This window comes from Haliaeetus leucocephalus, unplaced genomic scaffold, assembly GCF_000737465.1.
Source record: "Haliaeetus leucocephalus isolate CR32 unplaced genomic scaffold, Haliaeetus_leucocephalus-4.0 Scaffold577, whole genome shotgun sequence".
Lineage (NCBI taxonomy): Eukaryota > Metazoa > Chordata > Aves > Accipitriformes > Accipitridae > Haliaeetus > Haliaeetus leucocephalus.
In genome coordinates this window covers 1,592,212-1,604,241 of record NW_010973013.1, presented here as the reverse complement: position 1 = coordinate 1,604,241, position 12,030 = coordinate 1,592,212, and the positions used below count along the sequence as shown (strand labels likewise).

The 12,030-nt window shown below is 42.8% G+C and overlaps 1 protein-coding gene across 1 annotated transcript in view; it reads right to left on the bottom strand.

Annotated features, from left to right (window-relative positions):
* The window catches only part of LOC104838150 (chromosome unknown open reading frame, human C1orf95), a 41,705-nt gene that overhangs the window by 29,393 nt on the left and 282 nt on the right, over window positions 1–12,030 (bottom strand). The window lies entirely within an intron of this gene.

Sequence of the window (12,030 nt, the reverse complement as noted above, 5' to 3'; positions counted from 1 at the left end):
GCACTCGTTCAGATGACTGTTTGTTGCTCCAAGCAATGTGACCTGGAGCCCACAGAGCAACAAGAAAGGGGACATTCTCTCTGTCCAGTTCTGCCTTAGCACACAGAGAGTAAATGAGCACTGAAAGAACACCCAGTGGACTGAAAGCACTGATGTGAGAGCAGAACACATATACACATGGGCCAGATTTTCAATGGTACCATGTATACCATATTTTAGCTAATACAGAGAAGAAAAATCTTTTATTCCTTGTGTCAGTAATACGAAGGGTGGACTGTTACCATTTACTCATCACAGCTTCAGTAAAAAGATTCACTTGCTGAGCAAGAGTGGTTCCTGGGAACTAATGCTCAGTCTAAACTCCATTCCTGGCTCCACCACAGGTTTCTTCTAAGTATCAGCTGCACGCAGCACAAGGAGACAGATCCTACTTTTAACTACATTGCCCTGAATCTACCATCCAAAGTGGGAATACTGAGGCTTAACTCTGATGGAAATGAGAATTTGCATGTTGGCACCTTTGTGCGTAAGGAGTTATTTGGATCAAGATGGGTTGGTGACACGGAATGGCTGATGGCTGAACACAGAGTCCTCCCCATTCTTCTATCCACACTCATAGCTTGGTTCAAGCTCTGCTTTGCACTTGTACAGCTATCTACACATCTGCAGCGTGGGTGTAAAAGAACACTGGTCTTCTGTGGCAGTATACAATGTAAGGGGCTAGCTCTCAAGGCACAATAATCAGGTCACCATGTACAGCTGACCAGTGTAAACAAGATGCAAGTTAGATCACCTCAGGGAGTCGGCTTCAAAGGACTACCAGGAGAATCTATTTCAATGCTGGTTTTGTGGGATGCATGGGAGGAGCAGAGGACTGAGTGAAATAAGTACTCAGATGCAAGTCAATGTATAAAATTACCTTTGGGCTTTTAGAAGAGAAAACAAGAGAGCATTTTTGTACTTACAATTGCCAATGATTGTAGTTCCTGTGCTCTTTTCTCTCTTTTACATGAGACAAGGAACCATCCCACCAGCTCTCTGTAGCCACAATGAAATTTCAGTAGGAGGGAAAAAGATCTCGTGATGCTGAGTCTAAAATATTGTCTTTAAAAAGATTTAGTATTTGTTTTCTAAAACCCCTGCTAAGCCTTCTCTGGTATTGATCAGTTTGTCAGGTGCAGAGCTAAAGAACAGAGACATGCAGCAAAAACCAGTATCAACCTTGCAATACAGATAGGAAGATGTGGCAATGCTTTCACAATTAAATAGATCAAGAGATAATTTAATGGCCCAATCCAGAGCATCCGCACAAACTAATTTGTCTAACTACATCAAAACCAATGTACCTACTCTTTCAATGGATTACTCGATAACCAGTCTGGTCCAAATGAGTTTGGAAACAGGTCTGATTTGTCACAATCATTTCACAAAGACAGAAGGAAGGTATGGGGAACCATGCTGATCCCACAGCTAGAAAGGGATTTTCTTGTGGCTACACCTCACAAATGTCTCAATGTGTGACCAGTCCTGTCTCACACTCCTAAATCCTTTGTGAACTCCTCCCACTAGGACAGCAACTGCAGAGTGGGTTGCAGGGCAATGAGAGTTGCATGTCCTTACAGCTGCTTTGTGTATGTAGATCCAAGGAGGTCCAGCTGTACTTTTAGCTAGAATTCAATCTTCAGATTCTTGGAACGAATTTTCAGTGGAAAGGAAACTTAAAGCTTCCTGACTCCAAAACAGTGTTTGCAAGAAGATATGGGAAAAAACAAACAAACAAACAAACAAACTTTTCATTTACAGGGAATATAAATACATAAACCTTGATCCAAGAGCTTATTTTATCTTACTATAAAGAACCTGGTCCTGACCACTGTCAGTGAAAGAGGTCTGACTATATGGGCCTCTCCGCATAGTGATTTCTATGGTGTCAAGTTGCCATCTCCTTTCCCCAACACAGCATAGCAAATACAATGTTGGATATTCACGCACAAAAAAATCATGTTTATGGAAATCAAATTGTCATGGCAACAGAAGAGGTCTTGCAAGTATTTTAAAAATAGCAAATTAACAAAACCCATTTATGAAATCTAAAATCCATTATTTTATGAATGCACTTTAAAAAAACAGATACAACAAATTGTTTTCTACCTACATAAGGGAGAAATCATTTAAACCCAAGATCTCACCTTACCATATGGGCATATGTAATAGATATATGCATACAAATAAATACATATTTTAAACTTAAAACAGCAAAACTGTTTCAGCTGGACAGCGTTATACTAATGTGATCATTGGGCTTATTTTATTTCAGGTAAAATATTTTCACATAAATATTATGATTCATACTTTGTAAAATAACTCAACTATTTAACATAGTAAACTTGTAACAATGGCTCCTTATAATCTAGTCTATTAATCTTCATTAAAATCTCAGTTCTTCAAGGGCTTGTAACACTTACCTAAAAATGTACAAACACTTCTTTAAAAACATTCTTATTTGGTTCAATTGAAACTTTTTCCAACACAATCTCAATATTAATTTGACCATTTAGCCTTTGCATTCTTTACAAACTTGCATGTATTATAACCGAAACAAAATTATCCACAAACTCAGAGCACTTGTAAGTTTTGTGTGGCTATTCATCTATGCTTGTGGCAAACTGAGAGCTCAGTCTAGATAAATGACAAGCTGGTGAGATGCTGAATAATTATCTGTGATGCGTTTAAATTCCTATTCCCAAAGACGGCAGCCTTAGTCCCCTGCACAGTTCCTTGTATAAGCGTTATTACTGAAGTTAGAAATGCAGTACAGGTTGAACCCCTGCAGTGAACGCAATTATGTTTCCAAGAGTTCCTCTATTGATCGTATTCACTCTTTCCTCTAGCAAGATTTGACCATGATCCACTCTGGGCATATCCTTTGGGTATGCTTGTAGTGGAACTTTTAATTTAAGTTAGTATATTACCAATCAGCTTTCACCCACCATCTCATTTATATTTACTAGTCTGGATATTTCATGATTATATGCTCAAAGACATGAGTGTCCATGGTTTTGTCTAGTCTGGCAGAGTTGTACATCAGTTAGCAACGTATCTACTTTTTTAATTTAAAAGCTCAGTATAATATTGCCATCCTCCAGTGCTGAGAAATCGTCAGTCAGGTTCTCCAAAACTGAGACTGTAAAAAAAAGCCATTCATTTTCTACCCCCATCACACCCCGCCCTCCCTTTTTTTTTTTCTTTTTTTTTTTTTTGAGACAGGATCATAACTTCAAATCCTGCTCCAAAGCCATGAGAGATATATTTTTTCTTTTCTTGGAAGCAGAGATTCTCGCCTAATCAGGAGCCTCAGGGTACAGGGTTCTAAGGAAACACCAAATATTGCGAGTCAGGATTGCATTGCTAGGCCTTTTGAGGGGCTGTCAGGTAGTTAGAGAGAAACTGTTTGGCCTGTAACTCCCTTGGAATGGGAAAACTGAACTTTGAACTGCCTTTATAACAGGACTATATTGCTGGAGGAAGGAGGGTGAGAGCAGCTTCTAAGTGGTAAGACAGAGAGAAAACAACCTGTGGAAATCAGTATTTTAAATCAAATATTCAAGTTCTGACTACTTATTTTTTCCTTGACTCTATACACAATGAAACCCAGTAAGTTTATAACATCAGAAATCAACATGTGAAATATAACTAGGTAGAATGGCATGTGATTTTTCTCAAGCTCTTACAGTATTTTCATTTTGGGGCTCCTAGTTAACACAAATGCTCAAAAACCCTGGGAAGAGTGGGAAGAGGAAGAGGGATTAACTCCTTCACTTAATGAAAATGCTCCCAATCTTCAGCAGAACCAGGGAAACCCAGGTTTCACATTCCTGGAATCTCTAAGCAAGCTCTGTCAACACAAACTTTTCTTTCTCATGTGAGGCTGGCCCCATGCTGTTGTCATGTCCTGGGTCTGACTTGTATTCAGTCATGTCTAAGGTTGCTGTACGATGCTGGCTCCAGCTCTCTGCTAAGGAATACTGCTGCCACACCAGCTTCCTTATGTGTGCATCATACCACAACTGCTCCAGTTCACAGACCAGCATCTGAAAGGCAAATGAGCTCCAACTGCAGTTTCAAATAAGATGTTGGACTGCGAACTGGAGTAGCTGCAGCAGAGGTGGGCATTCCCTTCTGTTCCCCTTGCTGCTGGAGCAGTAACTTCCAGCAGAAGTTGTGTAAGGCACAGATAATGTTTTTAACTGTCAGTAAGGTTTGCCAGATGCCAGAACCTTTATGCTAGTAACATCCCAAGTCCTGGCCATAGGTACAACACTCTAAACTGGTTTACCGTCTTCCAGATACGGGCTGGAAGGCACATCTTATTGAAGAGCGGCTGAGGAGTCTGAGTTTGTCTAGTTTGGAGAAAAGGAGGCTGATGGGCAACCCCATTGCTCTCTACAGCTTCCTGAGGAGAGGAAGTAGAAAGGGAGGTGCTGATCTCTTCTCCCTGGTATCCAGTGATAGGACATGTGGGAATGGTTCAAAGATGTGCCAGGGGAGGTTTGGACTAGATATTAGGTAACATTTCTAGGGTGGTCAAACACTGGAACAGCCTTTGTAGAGAGGTGGTTGATGCCCCAGGCCTGTCGGTGCTTAAGAGGCATTTGGACAATGCCCTTAATAACATGCTTTAACTTTCAGTCAGCTCTGAAGCGGTCAGGCAGTTGGACTAGATGATCGTTGTAGGTCCCTTCCAACTGAAATAGTCTATTCTGTTCTATCTTTATTGACCAGCATTTTTGCGCAGTGCTACAACTGAGTCCATATACATCCACTGTAGTGGTGCAACTGTGTAACTTTGAAGTTGTAAAGTTCTAAAATGAAGACAAGTCCAAAGACAGAAGAAAGAACTTTATATGTCAGATTGACTTTGTATCTCATAGAAAAGCAGCAAGCTCTTTTCCTTTTCTCCTTTCCAGATTACCTCTGAATGAAAGTTTTCATAAATGAATTGCAAACTCCAGTCCCTTTTACAAACTTAGGGACTATTTTAGAATCCCTTTACCATCCAATCACTCGTTTCTCCACAAAATTCAAAATTGTATACAGATTCTAAAATTCACCTTTCTGCTTTATGCCAGCTGCTGCCACCTACGGGTGTGTTTGTGTTCAGGGTGCTGCAGCGCAATTCCATGGGTAAGAAAGAGACTGAGGAACCAGGTTTCTGCTTGCTGCTCCTCCCTTGGCTATCCTGAACAGCTCCACAACTCTCAATGCTCTTTTCATGCTGGAACAGAGATAAAATGGCAGGGAACTGCTGCAGGCAATGGTGCTTTATCGGAGTTTGTAAATCTCTCCAACACCCACTGATTCGGAGCAGAAGAACAATTCGCCTCCATCCTGCAATCCAGACTGGCCAAAATTCACCCGCAAAAGCATTCTCCTCATCCAAGTTACTTCCGTCTTCAAATCCTTTCACTCCTTTTCTCCCTTGCTGCAAGAAGTTCCAGTTCTTTGGCCTTCTCACCAAATCTCTGTGAATGTACTTTTCTCCTTCTGGGCTTGATTCTCTATTTTTCTCCTCATCACACCCTTCGTCTGGAACAGCTTTCCAGGCTCTTTAAAATTCAGTTGGTTTACTTGGCCATTTAACAGCTCTTCTCTGCTGTCTGCTCCCACCTTCACTCTTAATCTTCAAGTACATCTGTCCAAATTGCATTAAATGACAAACGAGACTGCGAGGTGCTGAGCAAACGCCGTCTCCTTACGTGTTTGTTAAGTAATGAATACCTCCACAGAGCTGCTTCAATGACAGCAGTGAACAAAAACGTCACTGGCCATTTCTTTTGTCTTCTATTTTGATGGAAACAGAAGGCATGAGGGAGGGGAGAGAAACTTGTTTGCATTTAAGTTGGTCTAGCACTGAGAGCAATTCAAAAGCAGCAGCACTAGGTTAGTGCACAGCTTGACAGTGAAATGAACCAAAAAGTCGTTATAAACACAAGTAGAGCTCAACAGCTGACTTTTACCAACTGCAAGGACTGGAGAGCAGAACCTGACCAAAGGATATAAACAGTACTAACTATTTGGACTGTGACAGAGACTGTAGTCAAGAACAAGGCGTTGCTGTGCTTTTGCTGTGTATGCCCATAACTGCGTTTGTAAAGCAAGGGCCACGAGAGGGTGATGAGTAAGAAGGCATGTACATGTATGACTATTATGGCTAAGTGGATAAACTGAAGGAAAAGATCCAGTGTAAAACACATGAAATGAAATGGAGAAAGAAGAAAAATATATTAAGTATTCAGGCAAGTATGGCTAATAAAATACAGCTGCAAAGCGGAAAGCAGCTTTCTTCCTAAAATATAGCAGGGCATGCCACTGGACACTGGATTAAAACTGAGGGTCCATGCCAGATCCCTCAGCAGAGAAAAAACCCTATTGGTTTTTTGCTTATCAGATACACAGGCTGGAGTTGTCTCAACCATAGATCTACAAACTCGAAATAATTTGGCATTTATTCTGATCACAAATTATCTGTGATTAGTTTTCCAAGCTTGTTTGTCATTCTAGATGGTCCAGACACTTCAGGGCACAAAAATATTCCAGACTACCCTGTGCTGGCAAGATCATTGAGTGACTATTCAATATGATCAGCCAAGTAAGTTATATAAGATATTTAGATTTCTCACTTAAATCTCTGTTTAAACAAAAAAAAAAAGGAAATCAATGGCCTTCTCCATACTGACAAGAACAGGACCCACAGGAGTAGAAACCTGTGGATTCAGTTGTTCTTGTGCCCAACTTCACCTCACCATGAGGAATATCTACAGCACAGCTGATACCACTGCTACCAGCAATGGAGCAGTAACCTGGATGCACACATTTTATCACAGGTCTCCTTTCCTACCTTGCACAAGCAGATGAAGAAATTACCATAAAGAACTTCTTAATCTTTTCAGTGGAAAATACAAAACCCAACAGAGTGAAGTCTACTGACAATAGGGTTTTTTTGTTTAATTATGCTCTCATGAACAAATAGCTTGTTTCTGCAGACTACCAGTAGTCTATACATCACAGGTTGAAAGGCAATGTTAGCTAAAGAGTTCCAGCAGTAAAGTTCACAAACACAAATTCATACAAACACTTGAAAAACCTTTGTTGTACACAAATGAGATTGTAAATCACCCAGATTCATTGATTTACATGTCCATAGGGGGAAAAAAAATTATTTAAAAGGATCATAAATGCCAAAGCAAGTTTGAGATTTTAATGCACAGATGTTTGAAAGCCCCGACTTCTTTTCTGCAATATTTGTCCTACTATAGGCAAGAAAATGTGTTTTTTCCTTGAAATTCTTTGTTTCAATAATGAAGGCAATGGTTATTTGCTTGAGGCATCTATTTACCACTCCAACAACAACAACAAAAAAAAACGGGTATTGATAATTTTATGCAGATCTCATCCCTGCAACTTTCCTGAGTGTTGTGTTCTGTACTTCTATTCAGCTCTTTGGAGAGCTCATTCTGCTGAAGAGAGCTGTAGCTTCTAATGAGAGCCTTCTGCAGATGCTTGGCTTCTATAAATTGAGTATTAAAGCCATGTTTACATGGCTGAAGGTCTAGCCCTTGAACTCTAACAAGGCTGAAGCATAATAAACAGATGGTAGAAGACTCCTGATATGGAGCTGACACACCCAGGGACAGGAGAGCTATATACCACAGAAGAAAGAAGTTCAGTGGTCTGGGAATCATCCCTTCTTTCCCCAGCTGTCTGTGAGACACTGTCACTCATTACATCCTCCACCGGCTATTTCATGGCACATGGGTGGCTGCTCTCCTACCTTTCACTAACATAATTTTATGCTACGTATTTCAATTACTCCCTGCATAAAAATAGTATACATGTATAATTCAGGCTGTGATCCAAAAGTCCACCCCCTTCCTGACAGAAGGGATTAATCTTGGAGAATACCTCATACTTTCAGATAATTCCACTCACTTCTCACATTTCCCTCAAGTTCTCCCCCTTCGTTTCCCCCCTCCCACACACGTGATGTCGAGGGAAGAAAAAACGGGTAGGAAGGAGGGCAAGATTCCCATGTATCAGCTCAGGGAATGACAAGAAGCCAGATCTTCTCCCACGCTGACTGGCACGCGGCAGCTCCAAGAGAACACAGTCTGCCAGCTAAAGGGCATGGCCAGCCCCTTCTCTCAATTGCCATCTGCAGCACGTACCGGCTGGAGGTGCACACTGCTCAATCCTGCGGGAACTGAAAAAGAGAGCATACACCACCATTTATCTCTGCTGGCGTCATCATCTTCCATTCTCCAGAGCTCATCACAGCATGATTTGGCACAGAAGCCACAGAGCCTGCTCCAGAAGCCCTAAGCCAAACTAGAGGTTACAGTGTCTGTGGCATGTGGCAGAGCTGGGATGCTGGTAGCCAACAGCATGATGACTTTTGCTACAGCACTCGCTGAGAACACCAGCTCCCTCTTCTCCCTTTCATACTACCTGCTCCTTTTATGAACTTGAGCTAGCGAGAGCAGCCCTATCAGATGCAGATGAGGAAGACGGCATCGGACCATGGAAAATTCTGATCCGGGATGTCTCCAAGTGGTTGTATCTATCACAGTGAATGGAAGCAGTGTGTAATTTCAAGGCTGTTCTGCAAAGCAGATTACAAGTAGATGGGCTGATCAAGCTTTTTTAGGTTGTATTTGGTCTGAATTTTAAGTTTTGGCAAGGCAAAAGTTAACATATCCCCTGGGTATGAAAAACTTCCGAGGCGTCTTTTGTAACATACATGCAAAGAGGAATTAATACCCAGTTTACAACGCATCTTAAAACCTGCAGTTCTGGGTTACTACATAAAACCCTGAAAATTAACCAACTGAAAAAAATAAACTGACTATAAACAAAGAGAAAGTGTTACTTCTCCTGTCCAAATACAGGACTACTGCAAAACATAAAGCAAAAAGGAAAAATAAACTGGATGTTTAAAATTCTCAGATTTCACCTTCATAGATGACTTCTGTAACATAGGAATGATAATTTAACTCAAAAAAGTAGAGGCTTTCAGATGCTGAGAGGCTGTCTGAGTATTTGGTAGCCTGCATTGGAGCACAGATTCTATTTGGATATCACTGGTTTGAAGTACTGGGCACTAATGAACACCTCAAATGCACTGGTCTCCAAGCAGTGGAACACTTGGTTTATTCGGTTTCCCCTTTTCTTGTCTATTCCAGTGGCTTCTGACCCTTCATTGCAATCGTACTGCAGAGCCTACACATGAATGATAACCATGTGCAGAACAGATGAGGAATGAATTCAGGGGCTGAAAAATAGAGAACTTCCATTACCACCTAAACACAGTCACACTCTCCACCTAAACAGGCAAAATATACAGCAAGCCTGTGAAACATCATTTTAACCTGTTATAAATCTGGAGTACAGGAACTGATGGGAATTTTGCCATTTACTTCACTGGGAATAGGCTCACATACTAGATTTGAATACTTCACACCACTGGAAATATTATTTATTTTACAAGTGTTGCTCAGCTCATTGAGATGGCTGAAGTGTGACAATGACACAAGATCTCTTTTTACCGTGACTATTCCTGCCAGTAGATTTGTGTTCCTCCTGTTTCCCCTTGTGTGTGGGCTATGTGATATACGACAGGATAGAGCTGAGATTGTAAATAGCTATATTCTAGTCAGGTATATTATCTCAGAGTAAATTTTCTATCAAAATGTGTACAATATTAGCAGTTTCATTAAGAGAATGGTTCACTTACGTATGGACTAAGTGGTATGCTTTGCATACAGAGTTTGGGATATATCTCCAAAACAATGCTTTTCCCCAGTTTGTGAGAACACCACATGGAAAGATTTCTTTTAAGTTGTAGTTTGTTTGTTTTGCTACTTTTGCAACAGAAGATTGGGAGGAACAGTGGTATAGGCAGAAAGTACTACTGAAATCAGTGCATCAAATGGAAAACAAGTTTTAAAAAAAAGATCTCTGCCTGCTAAAAAAAAAAACCCCAAAAATAGAATTAAAACCATTTGGGGCTGGTCCAGCCAGTTGGTGATAACACAACCAACATGGCTGCAAAGTCCAGATTCAACTCTCAAGCTTTCAAGCCAGCATGGACTGGGAGCCCTGTACACCCACCTTCAGAAAGGAAGCGCTGCTATCTGCTGTCATTCTTTACTGACACCTTCTGTGTGAGGGAAGGCACACCACTGCTTGCCTCCAGCAGCCATGCAGCAGCAGCCAGAGAAGAGCTCCGGGCAGATAACCACACCTCAAGCCAATTCTGGCGTGAGGATGGCTTATGGGGACCTACCATCCTAGGATGAAGGAAGAACACTGAGGGTTTTCTAGTGTGCTGTGCAAAGCAGCACAGTGTGAAGTATAAGATCATTCAAATGAGGAAAAGGGCACGGTAAGTCAGGTTTTTTTCTCATACATCTACAGTGAAGATGTAGCATCTTCCAATGCCAATGGAAACCCACATCTTCACTTTGAAAGCTCTGGCTTTGAACACCTCTCTCTGAAGACAGTGGGGAACTAAGTGCTAAATAACAATAACCTAAAACCCCATGAAAGCACTCAACTGGAGAGCTGCTGTTTGATTCATCACGCCAGGTTCTTCAGGTGGCTGCACACAAGGGCTGTGAAAACAACACACCTGAGCACGCAGCATTACATCTGGAAGCACATATACCAATGCCATTCTTTCCACAGGAGAATTCTAAGGTATTTCAAAAGATGGAAGTTTTCCTCTGGAATACATCTGTAGGTTCAGAGCAAACACACTGGAATAGCAATGGTTTGTATACGTTGCACACAGTATACCACTCAGACTTAGGTAATACTTTAATCAGAAGAACTTTTAAGAATTTCAGATTCATTAAAGAATTAAGCCACCTGAAACACATGAAACAGTTAGGGGCAGGGCACTAGCTCTTTAAAAGCAGGGCAAGCAAGGAGATAATCCTACACCACAAGCAAGGCTCTTGCAGTGGCTATAGTAGCAGAAATTGGGGCTAGAAATGGACTATGAGAGACTCAAGGTATGGGCTAATGGTTTTTGTTCTGTTTGGGTTTTTTTTTAAATGTGACTGTTTTGCTTGCAGCTAGGATACTTGTATTTAGCCTTGTGTCCTGGGTGCCTTTGTAGTGTTCAAACTCTAGGCTCCAGTTGCAGTAAGCAAGTATTTTCTAATTAAAAAGGAGGAAAGGGAAATACAGAAGGGATTACAGCCACAGCTTAGGGATGCGTTACCCGAGTCGCTCACTAGGGACTTCATGTTGAGAAACTGAATCCCCAGTTTCTCTGGACATCGGTTCCTAAGAGTAGTGGTACAGGATCAGCATTTTTCAGGGGTCTCCTTAGGAAACTCGGAGAGAGGGGCTCCGAAAGCTCGTCTTTGCTGGCGAGCGACGTGGCCGCTCTGGTCTCGGTCCTCTGACTAAAATTACAGTTCGCAAGAGCCCGAACAACTGCAGCCCTTTCCCGAAATCGCAGGATTCCCAGCTCCGGGCCATGGCCTGCCTGAAGAGAAGGGAAGGGTCGGAAAGCGCGGGGGATGCTCAACCCCCGAGGCCGGAGACCGGCCTCTGCCCCGCTCAGTCACCCAGCGAAGCCCCGCGGGGGGCGGACGGGTGCCCTTCGCCCCGGTCACCGGTTCCTGCCTGCTGCCCGAGGAAAACATGACACACACACACACAGACACACACATCCCCGCTGCCTCTCCCCGAGTCGCACGACGACGGCGGCGGAGCCCGCGCCGCCCGCCTCCCCTCCGCGCTAGGGACGGGGCGGCCGCCGGCCCGCCGGCTTCTTCCCCCGGGGACCCCGCGGCGGAGGCGGCGCCCCGACCCCCGCCGTAAAACTTTCCGCCGGGGCGGAGGGGCTCGCTGCCTCCCCCCCTTTCCTCCCTCCCCTCCCACGGCGCCGTCGGTGGAAAGTTGTTGCCGCCGCGGCGGGGTCCGCCGGCCCCCGTTCAAGTAGCGGCAGGTGGGGAGAGC